Source organism: Bufo bufo, chromosome 1 (assembly GCF_905171765.1).
Source record: "Bufo bufo chromosome 1, aBufBuf1.1, whole genome shotgun sequence".
Classification (NCBI taxonomy): domain Eukaryota; kingdom Metazoa; phylum Chordata; class Amphibia; order Anura; family Bufonidae; genus Bufo; species Bufo bufo.
The window spans coordinates 613042990-613057466 of NC_053389.1; positions in this window are offsets into that span (position 1 = coordinate 613042990).

Below are 14477 nucleotides of genomic sequence, written 5' to 3' on the forward strand. Positions count from 1 at the left end.
AGTATGCCCCACAGTAGCCATAAGACAACCCTATATGGGACTAAGTCACACAATGACCAATATGGATGGAAATCCATCCTTGGGAGCAACATCTATCTCCACATCTACACAACCCTTCTCCTTTGGTCAGTCAGCAAATGCTGGAGCCAGTGTAGCTCCGAATACAACCGTGAGCCATGCATCGACAACACAGGTGAATACTCAGCCAAGTGCACCAATAGCCCCCCTTTTTTTAGGGCAGGCAGGGATCCAACTGAGGGATCGAGAAAAATGGGGTTACAGCAAATAGAAGATCAAATAACAATTGATGAAGTGAATGATAGACAAATTATCAATCTGTCTGAGCATGTACTCACAATGGCACAGAAAACACTCCTTAAAAAAGGCTTGACATTCTCACCTGTTCCACAGTGTGATAAATTCATGTGGATAAAGGATGTTAACCTTTTCGCACGGAAGTTGGCATTACATAAGGTCCATAAACAGGAAGAATGGGACCTAAAAAAGATGTATGAAAATGAAAGGAGATGTGTCCAGACCTTGGAAGATCTACTCAAAGAGAATGAGGGACAATGTATCCCTCCAGACCCCCCCTTTCTCGTCTCTTAAACCTAAGTCAAAAACTACTCCCTCCTTTGTACAGTTTAAGGAGATTGACACTTTCGTGAATCTGGTGACGCAGGATATTAAATCTCTGAAAATGAGGAAAGACCAGATTACACCCAATTTGAGTACTCAGGAACTGGAGGCCCTTGAAGAACTTAAGGAAAATGAAAATATCATAATTAAGCCCAGTGACAAGGGTGGAAACATAGTCATCCAAAACAGGGATGACTATGTTGGAATGGTTCTGAGATTGCTGAGGGACAAAAAAACATATCAAATACTCTCGAACGATCCCACTAAGACCTATGCAAATGAATTGAAAACTCTACTCTGTGATGCCAGATCTAGAGATTTAATATCAAAAGACGAATTCCTGTACCTTCTTAAGAAAGATCCGACCATCTCCACATTCTATGCACTGCCTAAAGTGCATAAAGATAAAATTCCTACCCCTGGAAGACCAATAGTGTCCGGAAATGACAATTTAACCCAAGGGATCAGTCAATATATTGACCAGATACTGAGACCCTTTGTCACCACACTTCCATCTTATATCAAGGACACAAAAGACCTCCTCTTGAAAATCAATGAAATAACAATAACGTCAAACACCATCTTAGCAAGCCTGGATGTCGAATCCCTATATAGTAATATCGAGCACTCACTAGGGCTTAAAGCAGTTCACCAATTCCTCAGTACAAGGAGTAGGAACTTTCACCAACACAATCACCTTGTTCTATCTATGCTAGAATTTGTTTTGGAGCACAATTTTTTTATTTTTCAAGGGCACTTTTACAGGCAGATTAATGGAACCGCGATGGGGACATCATGTGCCCCCACCTATGCAAATTTATTTTTGGGGTGGTGGGAAAATGATTTGGTGTTCACGGAAGGGATGTCGTCATATACCTGCCACATCCTCTTTTGGGGCAGGTATATAGACGACATCCTCATCCTGTGGGATGGGGGACAATCACTATTTAAAGAATTCACTCAAATATTAAACACTAATAATATAGGGATGAGATATACATATGAAATACAGGAAAAGGAGATAGTCTTCCTCGATTTAAAAATTAAAATTCTGGAGAATGGACGTCTTAACACAGAAGTGTACAGGAAACCAACCTCGACCAATAGTTACTTGCATTGGACTAGCTGGCATCCGGAGCCCCTCAGGAGAGGAATACCTACGGGCCAATATTTAAGGGCCCGTAGGAATTGCTCTGATGAGGGGACTTTTGAGAGGGAGAGTGAACATCTCTATGAGAGGTTTAAAAGGAGGGGATATCCATCTGCCCCCCTAAAAAAAGCTTATAATAGAGCCAGGACTATAAATAGAGAAGACCTCTTAAAACCCTCCCCCCAGAAAAAGAATGATATCATTCGATGTATAGGTACCTTCGATGGATACAATAAAGAGATACAGAACATCCTAAAGAAATATTGGTATATAATACAATCAGACAGTGACTTAAGACCAATACTCACCAGTAATCCAAGTGTAACATACAGAAGAGGGTCCAACCTAAAGGATCAATTGGTGCACAGCCACCTAAAGGAAAAAGGAACAAGTAGTATTCAAAATAGAGAGAAGTATCAAGGGTCATCACCGTGTGGAGACTGCACCTTTTGTAAATACATCCCACGAATTAAAAAATTTATTAATCCAGCTGACAAAAGGGTGTATGAGATCAGACAACTGATCACATGCAAAACCCAAGGAGTGGTGTATATAGCATCATGCCCGTGTCCCAGATTATATGTGGGAAAAACCACTCAGGAATTGAGACGGCGGATATCAGGTCATCTAAGCTCAATAGAAACAGAGAAAGATACACCCATTGCAAGACATATAAAATATGTACATGGGAATAATAAATCAGTACTACGTTTCTGGGGCATAGAGAAAGTAACCATGGGCCCTAGGGGAGGCAATCTTGACAAAAAACTACTACAGAATGAAGCCAGATGGATTCAACGACTTAATACAATGAGTCCAGTGGGCCTGAATGAGGGCTTCACATATGCAGCATTCATATGACACCTCAAATGTGGGAATAAAACAAAATAAACAAATAAACAATAAATGATAGAAGGTTATAGGAATATACCTTCCACATATATCTCTCTTTTTAGATATAAAGAAAGATTGTAGGTAAGGACTACAATAAACAGATTAAAAGGATTAGATCAAAGGTTTGATCAGAAAAAATACAGGCCATAACATATTTAAAGGTGAAAAAAATCCGAGAGACGAATCTAAAAACCATGAATAAAAAAAAAGGGAAAAGTCTCCATAATGAAATAAATAAAAAATAAAAATAAAAATATGAACATATTATATAGTACTGACCCGTTGGTTGGAAGTCTGCCCATGTGCAGTTCGGTGTCTCCGTTTCCTTTCTGTTTTGGGGGGGATTTATGGTGTGGGATATGGCTGGTCGTCGGGAGGAACCCTATCCTGGTGGTCTGGTGGATCTGGATTAGTGCTGGGCTATGGGAAAAATACTAATATTATAGTGTATAGTAATGTACATACAAATGAGGTGATATAGGTAGAAATACAGCCCCATAAAGATTTGAAATATGATAGGGGCATGATAGTAACAAAATGTAATAGGATAGAAACACCAGCATTTATATATGCACATTAATGGAAAGAACAGAATGATATGGCTAAGCTCCGATACCCCCTGGATGGGGGGTGAAATTAGTACCAAGAACGAGCCTTTCTCCCAGCACATGAGCGTAAACTCACCAGACGAAAATGCATCTTAATACCCCAGGCGCAAGCACAGAGGACAAGGGAAAAAGTCATTCCAATTCGGGAGTGTACGAACATAAATTAAAGTCCCGACGCACGCGCATAAACTCACAGAGTAAAAAATTAACAAACACCGGACGCAGGCGCAGAAGACAGGGGAGACGAGGAAATCCAAGTCCCAGAGCATGCGCATATGATAGGAACTCTAGCTGACAATATATCTATTTCCCCACGCATGCGCACAACCCATAGCAAGACAGAAATTGTTAAACACCGGACGCATGCGTGGAATATATTCTGGGAAATAGTCTATGCTGCCACGCATGCGTACCAACTCATAGTAATGGGAGAAAATCTAAAGACCGGACGCAAGCGCAGAATATATGTTGGAAAATAGTCTATGTCGGCACGCACGCGCATACTATTTACAGCGGCGGGAGAGAATGTTCAAACACTAGACGCATGCGCAGATGATATTATATTTCGTCTCACTCGGAAGTAATGTGTGATTGGCCACAATAGACATCAGTCAACGCGAGGCTGCGATGTGATAGGTGATCCTTAAGTGTGACCCACCCTACTAGTATAAAGAGGTGGAATTAGCAGACGCTCGTGTTGATAGTAGCTCCATTCCCCTGAAGACGCCGCTTATGCGGTGAAACATGTTGGGGGAGCTGTGTCTTTAACAATTTTTTTTTAATTAGTTGGTAAGGCTGTGAATGGATAGGGAACGGCGATCTGCAGACGCCGTATCCCCCTGAGGGCCAGAGTGCTAATATGACAAGCAGCCTGTAAATAGGCAGTATAGGACATATCATATGGGCTAAGCCTAAAACATAATAATCAGCAAGTGCGGTATTGCGGGTCAAAGACCTGACAATAGGCGACACCTATAGATACCCAAGCGCAATTACATGGGCTGAATACTAGTAGCCTATGTGCGATACATATGTGGGAAAGAGCAAGTCCTTGAACAATATAACAATCCTCGTAGCCCACAGGTCCATGTCCTCCATATACCTTTTAAAAAGTGTGTTTTTTCTATGTTGGAATATAGTTATTAAAAGACAAATAAAAGTTATTTTTTAATAGGACCAGAAACGGGAATTATAGCCAGTAGGCTATTGGAATAAATTAATTAATATCCTGGGTTAGTGGATCATTTGGTAATATACAGCACTTAAAGTGACACTGGTCAGTGTGACGGTATCATCCGTGTCACCGTCTAGTATTCCCTTCTCCCCTTGAAATAGCACTGCCAAGTAATCCACAGAGCAATAGATCGCTATTATCGCTGGTATCGCCAAATAAGTCTATACATTAGCCCAAGCTGAATGCTAGAAATACTTTACTGGAAGGCCCACATTGAAAAAATACAATTGCTTTTATCCCCTGCTCCCATGCAAGGGAGACACCCACAACAACCATACATTAACCCATAACACAAAGGTTACAACCCACATAGACTCCATGGTTAACATAATCAACACAGGCAGGAGAATACACATTGCCCTCTGTCCTGAGAGACAATCGAATTACAACTCGGTTGTCTCCAGGACAGAGGACAATCGCCAATACACACAGAGAGACAATGGAACAGACATCACTTACTCAAACATACAATGTCCCACCCTTTACAATACACATAGACATTTAACACATCCCAAAATGGCACGAATTAGACCAGGAATTCAAAAGTTAGTACAAGTCTCTTTGGCCTGGCTGTACTCATGGGTTTTCTGCACAAAACCGGTGCATTCAACATGGGACCATAATCGCATGGTAAGAGGCTGGCAAGTAGTCCTCTCCAAGCACTCGTGGCAACCTCAAAAGAGGGGAGTTTGTCACAGTCAGATTTGCAAAAAATGGCCAAGTCCTTAAGGTGAAATAGGGCTGAGTCCTTAAGGGGTTAAGTTCTGCTGATAAAGGGGGAAAAAAATTATCTCCCTACCTGTGCTCTCCAAACTGTTGTAGAAATATTAATAGTTGTAATCCGCTCGCATTAAACTTTGTGTAAGGAAAGGTAAATCCCTATTCCCTCAGCCGCAGTCAGAGTCAGACACAGGTGTTACCATCTTGAATTCTTCTGAGCAACTCCTCCTTCCCCCTGCCCAGTCTGTTTCTTTTATTTACTCACAAAAGGTGTAAAAGGGGCTGGCCCATAACAAGGATGCAGGAAGTGATGACATACAGGAAGTGAGACTTGTCAAAGGACAGGGGAGGGCATCAACGTGGCTGGACACTGGAATGCACACACCCCATCTCTGTATAAGGAAGGATGAGTCATGTCCATTGTCTGATCAGCCAGGTGGCCGCCCATCCCCCACCACTGTCAGCATGGATCCCATTCAATACTGCTCAAAGCGACCAGTATCTAGGGAAGATCATTCTGCTGGTTCTTATAGGTTTGAGACTATCTGCGAGACATTGCTACGGCTATTGTCAGTATACGGTACGAGTATACCGACAAGGCAGATATGCATGTCTTAAAAGCAGATATGTATCCAGAAAGGGATAGCGAAGCCACAGCAGAGGTATAATATGTATCTCTCGTTATGCAGGCTTCACTTCTCTAATGTGTATAGACCAGGGCTTGACAAATTTCCTTGGAATCTAGGAGCCAGCTAAAAAAGTTAGGAGCCAGGCGGAGCCGCGTCATAAAATCTATATTGCAATATAATTTTAAGCATGTATATCGCAATATATTGTTTTCTATATTTGGGGGGGGGGTGTTTAAACTTTTTTTTTTTAACTTTATTTAATAACTATTAGCCTCCTTAAGGGCTAGAACCCTTGTCATATTCACCCTAGAGCTCTATTAGGGTGAATAGGACTTTACACTCTCCCTGCTGTCCTGTGCTTTGTGCACACAACAGCAGGGAGATGACCATGGCAGCCAGCCTCTGATCAGCCCCCCCCCAGCCTCTGATCAGCCCCTCTAGCCTCTGATCAGCCCCTCCAGCCTCTGATCAGCCCCTCCAGCCTCTGATCAGCCCCCCCAGCCTCTGATCAGCCCCCCCAGCCTCTGATCAGCCCCCCCCCAGCCTCTGATCAGCCCCCCCCAGCCTCTGATCAGCCCCCCTCCAGCCTCTGATCAGCCCCCCTCCAGCCTCTGATCAGCCCCTCCAGCCTCCCTCTTATCATCCCCTCCAGCCTCCCTCTTATCAGCCCCTCCAGCCTCCCTCTTATCAGCCCCTCTAGCCTCCCTCTTATCAGCCCCTCCAGCCTCTCTCTTATCAGCCCCTCCAGCCTCTCTCTTATCAGCCCCTCCAGCCTCTCTCTTATCAGCCCCTCCAGCCTATCTCTTATCAGCCCCTCCAGCCTATCTCTTATCAGCCCCTCCAGCCTATCTCTTATCAGCCCCTCCAGCCTATCTCTTATCAGCCCCTCCAGCCTCTCTCTTATCAGCCCCTCCAGCCTCTCTCTTATCAGCCCCTCCAGCCTATCTCTTATCAGCCCCTCCAGCCTATCTCTTATCAGCCCCTCCAGCCTATCTCTTATCAGCCCCTCCAGCCTCTCTCTTATCAGCCCCTCCAGCCTCTCTCTTATCAGCCCCTCCAGCCTCCCTCTTATCAGCCCCTCCAGCCTCCCTCTTATCAGCCCCTCCAGCCTCCCTCTTATCAGCCCCTCCAGCCTCCCTCTTATCAGCCCCTCCAGCCTCTCTCTTATCAGCCCCTCCAGCCTCCCTCTTATCAGCCCCTCCAGCCTCCCTCTTATCAGCCCCTCCAGCCTCCCTCTTATCAGCCCCTCCAGCCTCCCTCTTATCAGCCCCTCCAGCCTCCCTCTTATCAGCCCCTCCAGCCTCCCTCTTATCAGCCCCTCCAGCCTCCCTCTTATCAGCCCCTCCAGCCTCCCTCTTATCAGCCCCTCCCCCCCTCTTATCAGCCCCCTCTGGTAACAAACCCACCCCGCCTCCCTCCCCAGTATTAATCATTGGTGGCAGTGGCCACAGGGTCCCCCTCCTCCTCCTCCCCCCATCATTGGTGGCAGTGGGCAGTTCCGATCGGAGTCCCAGCAGTGTAATGCTGGGGCTCCGATCGGTTACCATGGCAGCCAGGACGCTACTGAAGTCCTGGCTGCGATGGTATGTTAGTGAGCAGCATTATACTCACGTGCGCCGTGATCGCCGGGAGCTCCTTCTTCTCATAGGTCTGTGCGGCGCATTGCTAATGCTATAAGCATAGCAATGAGCCGCACAGACAGAAGAAAGAGCGCCCGGCGGCCACGGCGCACGTGAGTATAATGCGGCTCACTAACATACCATCGCAGCCAGGGCTTCAGTAGCGTGACTCCTGGCTGCCATGGTAACCGATCGGAGCCCCAGCATTACACTGCTGGGACTCCGATCGGAACTGCCCACTGCCACGAATGCAGAGAGTCGAGACTGAAGAACCCGGCCCTCGACCTCTGACAGGACGCTGTGATCCGCGCGAATAACCCCTCAACTGAGGGGTTAATCGCGCGGATCACAGCGTGCAGTCATAGGGGCCGGGATATGGCCGGCACATTCATTGGTGGCGCAGTGGCCACAGTCCCTCCCCTCCTCCTCCTACCCTGTTCTTAGTGGCCAGCGGCAGCCGTGCACAGTGGGGAGGGAGGGACTCCTCTCCTCCACTGTGCCGCTCAGGAAACCATGGTGTGCGCCGAGAGCGCATCTTTGAAGATGGGCTGACAAATACCCAAGCGCCAGGACCAAATTCCTGGTCGCCATGGCGACCTGGCGCCCAGGATTTGTCGAGCCCTGGTATAGACATTTGAGTTCTCACAAAACGGCAAACGCCCCCATACACACTGAGAACACGTCTCCAAGCCCATGAGAAGGTTTTCATACTGACGGTTTTACCACTGGTCCCGATTCAACCCAAGTACTCTCTGCTAGAGCGTTCTTTGGCTAAGGCTCCATTCACACGTCCGCAAAATGTGTCCGCATCCTTTCCGCAATTTTGCGGAAAGGGTGCGGACCCATTCATTCTCTATGCGGATGGAATGGTTGCGGACAGCACACAGTGTGCTGTCCGCAGCCGCAATTGCGGATCGCGGCCCCGATTTTGGGTCCGCATCTCCGCAAAAAGATAGAGCATGTCCTATTCTTGTCCGCAGCTTGCGGACAAGAATAGGCATTTCAATGGGGGTGACGGGCTGGTGTGTTGCGGACCCGCAATTTGCGGGTCCGCAACACATCACGGACGAGTGAATAGAGCCTAAATCTGACACAGGGAGACAGATGACAATCTATAAAAACACACACACACATCCTAAGATAAAATGTCCGCATAATAAAATTTTCACAAGACCCCTGATGAAGCATTTGGAGCAAACGGGCGGGCATGAACATTTGGCTGGTTTTATGTGATTTTTATGCTTTTATACATCTATGCTTGTAAGTATAATAAATATTTATACGGTAGAATTGCCTACAGGACTTCACTATTTGGAGCACACTTCCTTTGCAGCGATGACTAAAGGGTGCAAAGTACAAGAGGAATAGAGAAAGTAATACACTGATTGATGTGCCTGCTTTTTTTTCCCTACGCTTGTGAGTACAATCTGTGCAAGTGTGTGTGAATAGTGACCACAATACTTCACTATCAGTGCGTTTTTTGGCATTCCACAGGGCTCTTAGTGGTGGGAAGACGTCTGTGGGAATTGATGTTTTACCCGTGTGTATAAAGCTGGATGACTCTGGAAGGAGGTGGTTACTGTTAGAGACTGCGTGGTCCACTGAAATACAGTATATAAATATAATGTCTGCCTGTTCACAGTCTGTCTCGTTCACATGATCGTGTGAAGCCCGTGCTGTGGACCGCAAATTGCGTTCCACAATGCATGGGCACTGACCGTGGCCCAGCCGCATGGGGATCGTGCACCCATTCACTTGAATGGGTCCGCGATCCCTCCGTCCCGCAAAAAGATAGAACATGCTCTATCTTTTTGCGGTGCGGAGGCATGGAACGGAACTCCAGGAAGCACTCCGTATTGCTTTCGTAGTGTTCCGTTCCATGCTTCAGTTCCACATCTCCGGATTTGGGGACCCATTGAAGTGGAGATGGGTGTTATATCGATTTCACAATTCTGGGCAAATTCAGAATTGTGCTCATTTGAAATGGCGAATTAAATTCATTAGATTTATCGCCCAGCCCTAAGCTGAAGTGTTGGAAACTGGATAAATAAAACACTTAGGCCTCATGCACACACCGTTGCTAGGCTGTGGCGGTATTGGGGCCCGCATACAGCGGGTCCGCAATACAAGGGCATTGGCCGTGTGCACCCCGCATCACAGATGCGGACCCATTCACTTGAATGGGTCCGCAATACGGAACTGCGGTGCGGAACAGAGGCACAGAACCCCATGGAAGCACTACGTAGTGCTTCAGTGGTGTTTCTGTCTGTGCCCCATTGAAATTGAATAGGACTCGATCCGTCCCGGCCGCTGCACGGATGCTGCCCGTGCATTGGGGACCGCAAATTGCAGTGCCCAATGCACGGAACGGCCGTGTGCATGAGGACTTAAGAGGATGTTGTCTCAGAATGCTCTGTGGGTACATGGTGGAGAATTTATCTTGAGGTTAAGGCCTCATGCATAAGAATGTATTTTCTTTCCGTTTCCATTTGTTTTGTTCGCAAAAAAATGGAAGCTAGGCCTCATGCACACGACTGTTCAGTTTTTTTGCAGTCCGCAAAAAACGGAAGCTGCCCGTGTGCCTTCCGCAATTTGCGTAACGGAAGGCCATCAATATAAATGCCTATTTTTGTCCGCAAAACGATGCAGACCCAAACAACGGCCGTGTGCATTCAGTTTTCTTATGTCCGTATTTCCGTTCTGAAAAAAATAGAACATGTCCTATTATTCTCCGCATTACGGACAAGCATAGTACTGTTCTATTAGCCTTCCTTCCTTCCTCAGACCTCCGCACACCATCCGAGCAGGGCATGACAAGTGTCTGTTGTTAAATTGGTGCTTCTTTAAGGACGTGAACGAACACTAATACTGAGGATGATGCCGTGTGTCGCAGCTGTGCTGGGTTTTGTATACGGCAAATGAATGCATAAAAAACAAGTGTAGTTTTTGCAACAACATATCAGCGTTTATGCTGTGTTTACTTCCAGCAAAGCATTATTTTTTTGCTGGAAAAAACGCAGGTATGCTGTTACAAGAACTGAAGGCGTTTTTTTGCCGCATGAAAAACGCAGCACCGTTGTGATATATGGCAGCACCCTAACACTATTGTCTAGAAAAGCTACTACAGTATTTTTATGTTTAATCGCTTTTATTGAGTTTGCATAGCATTTGTATACATACAGCTTATTTTATGCAAAGGAAAGTTGTATAAAGAACAATTGGTACAGATGAGGGTGAGGCACAAACCCTCTATTTGGCTCATAGTCAAGACAAAAGTCAGAAACATTACAGGTATTCGATTTTGAGATCCTTGACAACAGGACTGAAGTCTGGATGCTCATTTTAGCAAGAAAATAAAACTAAAATATATATATGAAATAACATAAAATTGATAATAATTGTAACATTTAAGGTCTCCTGAGCAATGCGGCGGCCAACCAGCAAATAATATATGAATCAAGGTGAGTAGAGGGAGCTCAACCTCCAGGGGTACCAGGTCTTTTCCTTTACTTTCTGGTTTAACAATGAGTCTGGGAGAAGACTCTCAAGTCTGCATGTAGTATTTAAAGTTTGGATTACTTCAGAGATAACTGGTGGAGTTACTGCTTTCCAATGTCTGGTAATGACTAATTTGGCACTAAGCAGGATATGTCCTATTATGCGTCTGTTATCAAACGGTAAATCTTCTATGTTGAGAAACAGAAGAGCTAACGTCGGAGAGGGAGGCATTCGTATACCTGTAGTATTGTCTATCAGATCAAATATCGCATTCCAAAAGGGAGTCAGTTTTGGACATGCCCAAAGAATATGTAGGAGGGAACCTATGTTGCCACATTCACGCCAGCAACACGCAGAAGTACCAGGATAGATGATGCTTAGGCGATGAGGCGTATAGTACCATCTTAAAAGGGTTTTTATCCCAGCTTCGTAATGTGTAACACATTTAAACGTGGAACCAATAAAACGGATAGCTGCAGCCCAATTCTCCTCTGAAAAAGATAGCTTAAGTTCTCTTTCCCATTTCAATAAGGGAGGAGATTTACTAAAGTTAGCTTTATCATTTAATATATTGTATAAGTGATGGGTGGTATGATACCTGAATAGAGAAGGAGCCTTGAAAATCCTCATCACCTCTATATGAGATTTAGGCGGAGTGAGAAGGAAATTACTAAGGTAGTGTGCTATTCTCATATATGAGAGAAATTGGGAGGAAGGTAAGCAATAAATTCGGCATAATTTGTCAAAGGAGATCATGGCTGAGTTCTCCACCAATTGGGCAGCGGATAAAATTCCAGCAGTGGTCCATGCTGAAAGATCAATATTATTTATGTATAAACTTAGGGTATTCATCGATATTTGTGTTAAAATGTCAAGATTAGCTGAACCTTGCGATAAATGGAACTTGGACCATATTGTTATAGCTTGTTTCACAATAATCAGGGGGTGATCTATCTTTTTAGGTTTTAGTAGAGATAGATAGAGTAGATCCTTCAATGATCAAAATGGGGTGAGAGATGATTCAATCTCAGCCTATGGTTTTGTTGAAAGAGGATTCCACCACTCTCTAGTAAAAGAAAGATTGATCGATAAAAAGTAACCCTTAACAGAGGAAAGACCTAGTCCACCACTTGTCTCCTTCTATACATAATAGATTAAGCCACTCTAGGACGGCTAGATTTCCATATATATCTGTTTATAATCTTCTGTGCTTCTTTAAAGAAGGATTCTGGAATTGGGATAGGTAGTGCTCTGAAGATGTAGACGAGTTTAGGTAAAGTCATCATTTGGAAAGACGCTATCCTGCCAACCCATGAGACCTCTTGAATGCTAAATGAAGTTAAGTCCTTGGTAATTGTGTTGGTATGCAAGTGAACAGGGATATGACAATTTGATTCCCAGATATGGGAGATGTGTTGATTGCCAGTCCGGCGGGAACATATTTTTTAGAATTCTCAATTCTGGTAATGGAATATTAATAGGGAGTACTTGGGATTTGGAGTTGTTGATTTTATAATATGAAAGACCTCCATAGTGGGAGATAATGGAAAACGCTTGAGTTAATGACTGGGTAGGATTTGTCATTGTCAGAATGATATCATCAGCGTATAATGATATCACATGGGATTTTGATCCTATTTTCAGACCTTGTATATCGGGCGAGAGGCGGATGTGTTGAGCAAGGGGTTCTAGGGCTAAGATAAATAAAAGGGGGGAGAGAGGGCAGCCCTGTCGGGAACCATTAGTGATATGAAAACTTTGTGATAAAATTCCGTTGACTAAAATCTTCGCTATTGGGTCTGAATATAGACCACGGATTGCATGTATAATGGGACCGGTAAAGCCCATGAAATCAAGAACGGAAAAAGCGTAGTGCCAATGGAGGCGGTCAAATGCTTTTTCTGCATCAAGAGTGACCGCAACCATGGGGATATTGCGTGATTCCGCAACGTTAATAATGTTGAATAATCGTCTGGTATTGTCAGACGCTTGTCTGCCTTTTACAAAGCCTGATTGATCATCACCTATTAAATTGGGGAGAATTGAGGCCAACCTGGAGGCAATTAGTTTAGCGAAGATTTTTATATCGGAGTTTAGAAGGGATATTGGCCTAAAATTTTGGGGTGAGTCTGGGGTTTTACCAGGTTTTGGTAGGGTGACAATTAAAGCCATTAACATGTCCGATGGGAAGGGGGAGCCAGACATCGTTTTTTGAAACAGTGAAAGAAGGAAAGGGGCTAGGGTGGAATAAAATTGCTTGTAGTATTCATTTGATAACCCGTCTGGTCCTGGGGATTTTCCCAAAGGGAGGGAGGAGACTAACTTATTTAATTCAAAATCCGTAATTGGGGAGTTTAGTTGTGATAGGTGAGATCGAGATAATTTAGGAAGTTTAGCCTTTTCTATAAAATCCCGTACCAGTGATTCATAGTCAGTTGGGAGGGAAAAGTTATCTTTAAGGTTATATAGGTCTTTGTAGTAAAGGCGGAACTGCTCAGCTATATCTCTTGGATCAATAATTTTCGCTTTAGTAGTGGGGTGCAAAAGAAAGGGTATTCTAGATTTTGTTTGCTGATGCTTAAGTTTGCTAATGCTAGGAGTTTTCCTGCTTTATTACCCTGAGCGTAAAACCTGGCCTTAGAACGCATGAGGGATTTAGTAAAATCGTTATTAAGGAGAGACATTAATCTGTCCCTTTCACCACGCAATTCGGCGGTTATCTCTATAGTAGGAAATTGCTTATTTCTAGATTCTAAAGATGCAATCCGTGCTAGGGTATCTATTAGTTCTTTTTCCTTTTTTTTCTTTTCAATGTGGTTTATTTGTATCAAGATACCCCTTATAAAAGCTTTGTGCGCTTGCCATACTATGTATGGGTCGGGGACCGAGTTTGCATTTAAATGAAAGTTACTACAGTATTTTTTATGCAACTCCCTATTGGAGTGACACTGCAACTTTTGGAAGTGGAGGGGCGATTTAACAAGCATATGCACCAGATGTCTGCCACAATTTGCCAATAAATGAGTACTTGGTGTGTGCAAAATTTATTATGCGTTTTAAGCCTCATTTTGCGGAACGGAACAGCTGGCCCCTAATAGAACAGTACTATCCTTGTCCGTAATGCGGACAATAATAGGACATGTTCTATTTTTTTGTGGAACGGAAATACGAAAAAACGGAATGCACACGGAGTACCATCCGTTTTTTTGGCGGACCCATTGAAATAAATGGTTCCGTATACGGTCCGCAAAAATAACGGAACGGAAACGGAATGAAAATACGTTAGTGTGCAAGAAGCCTTAGACACAGGCTTAACGCAGTGAACTACGCCCTCCCACCCACTGCGGAATGACAGCATTGTCTCTATTAGGCCTCGTTCACATGTCAGTGTTTTGGTCAGTGATTTTAAGCCAAAACCAGGTGCGGCTCTAAACCCAGAGCAGGAGCAGATCTTTACATTATACCTGTTCTGTGTGTAGGCTTTAT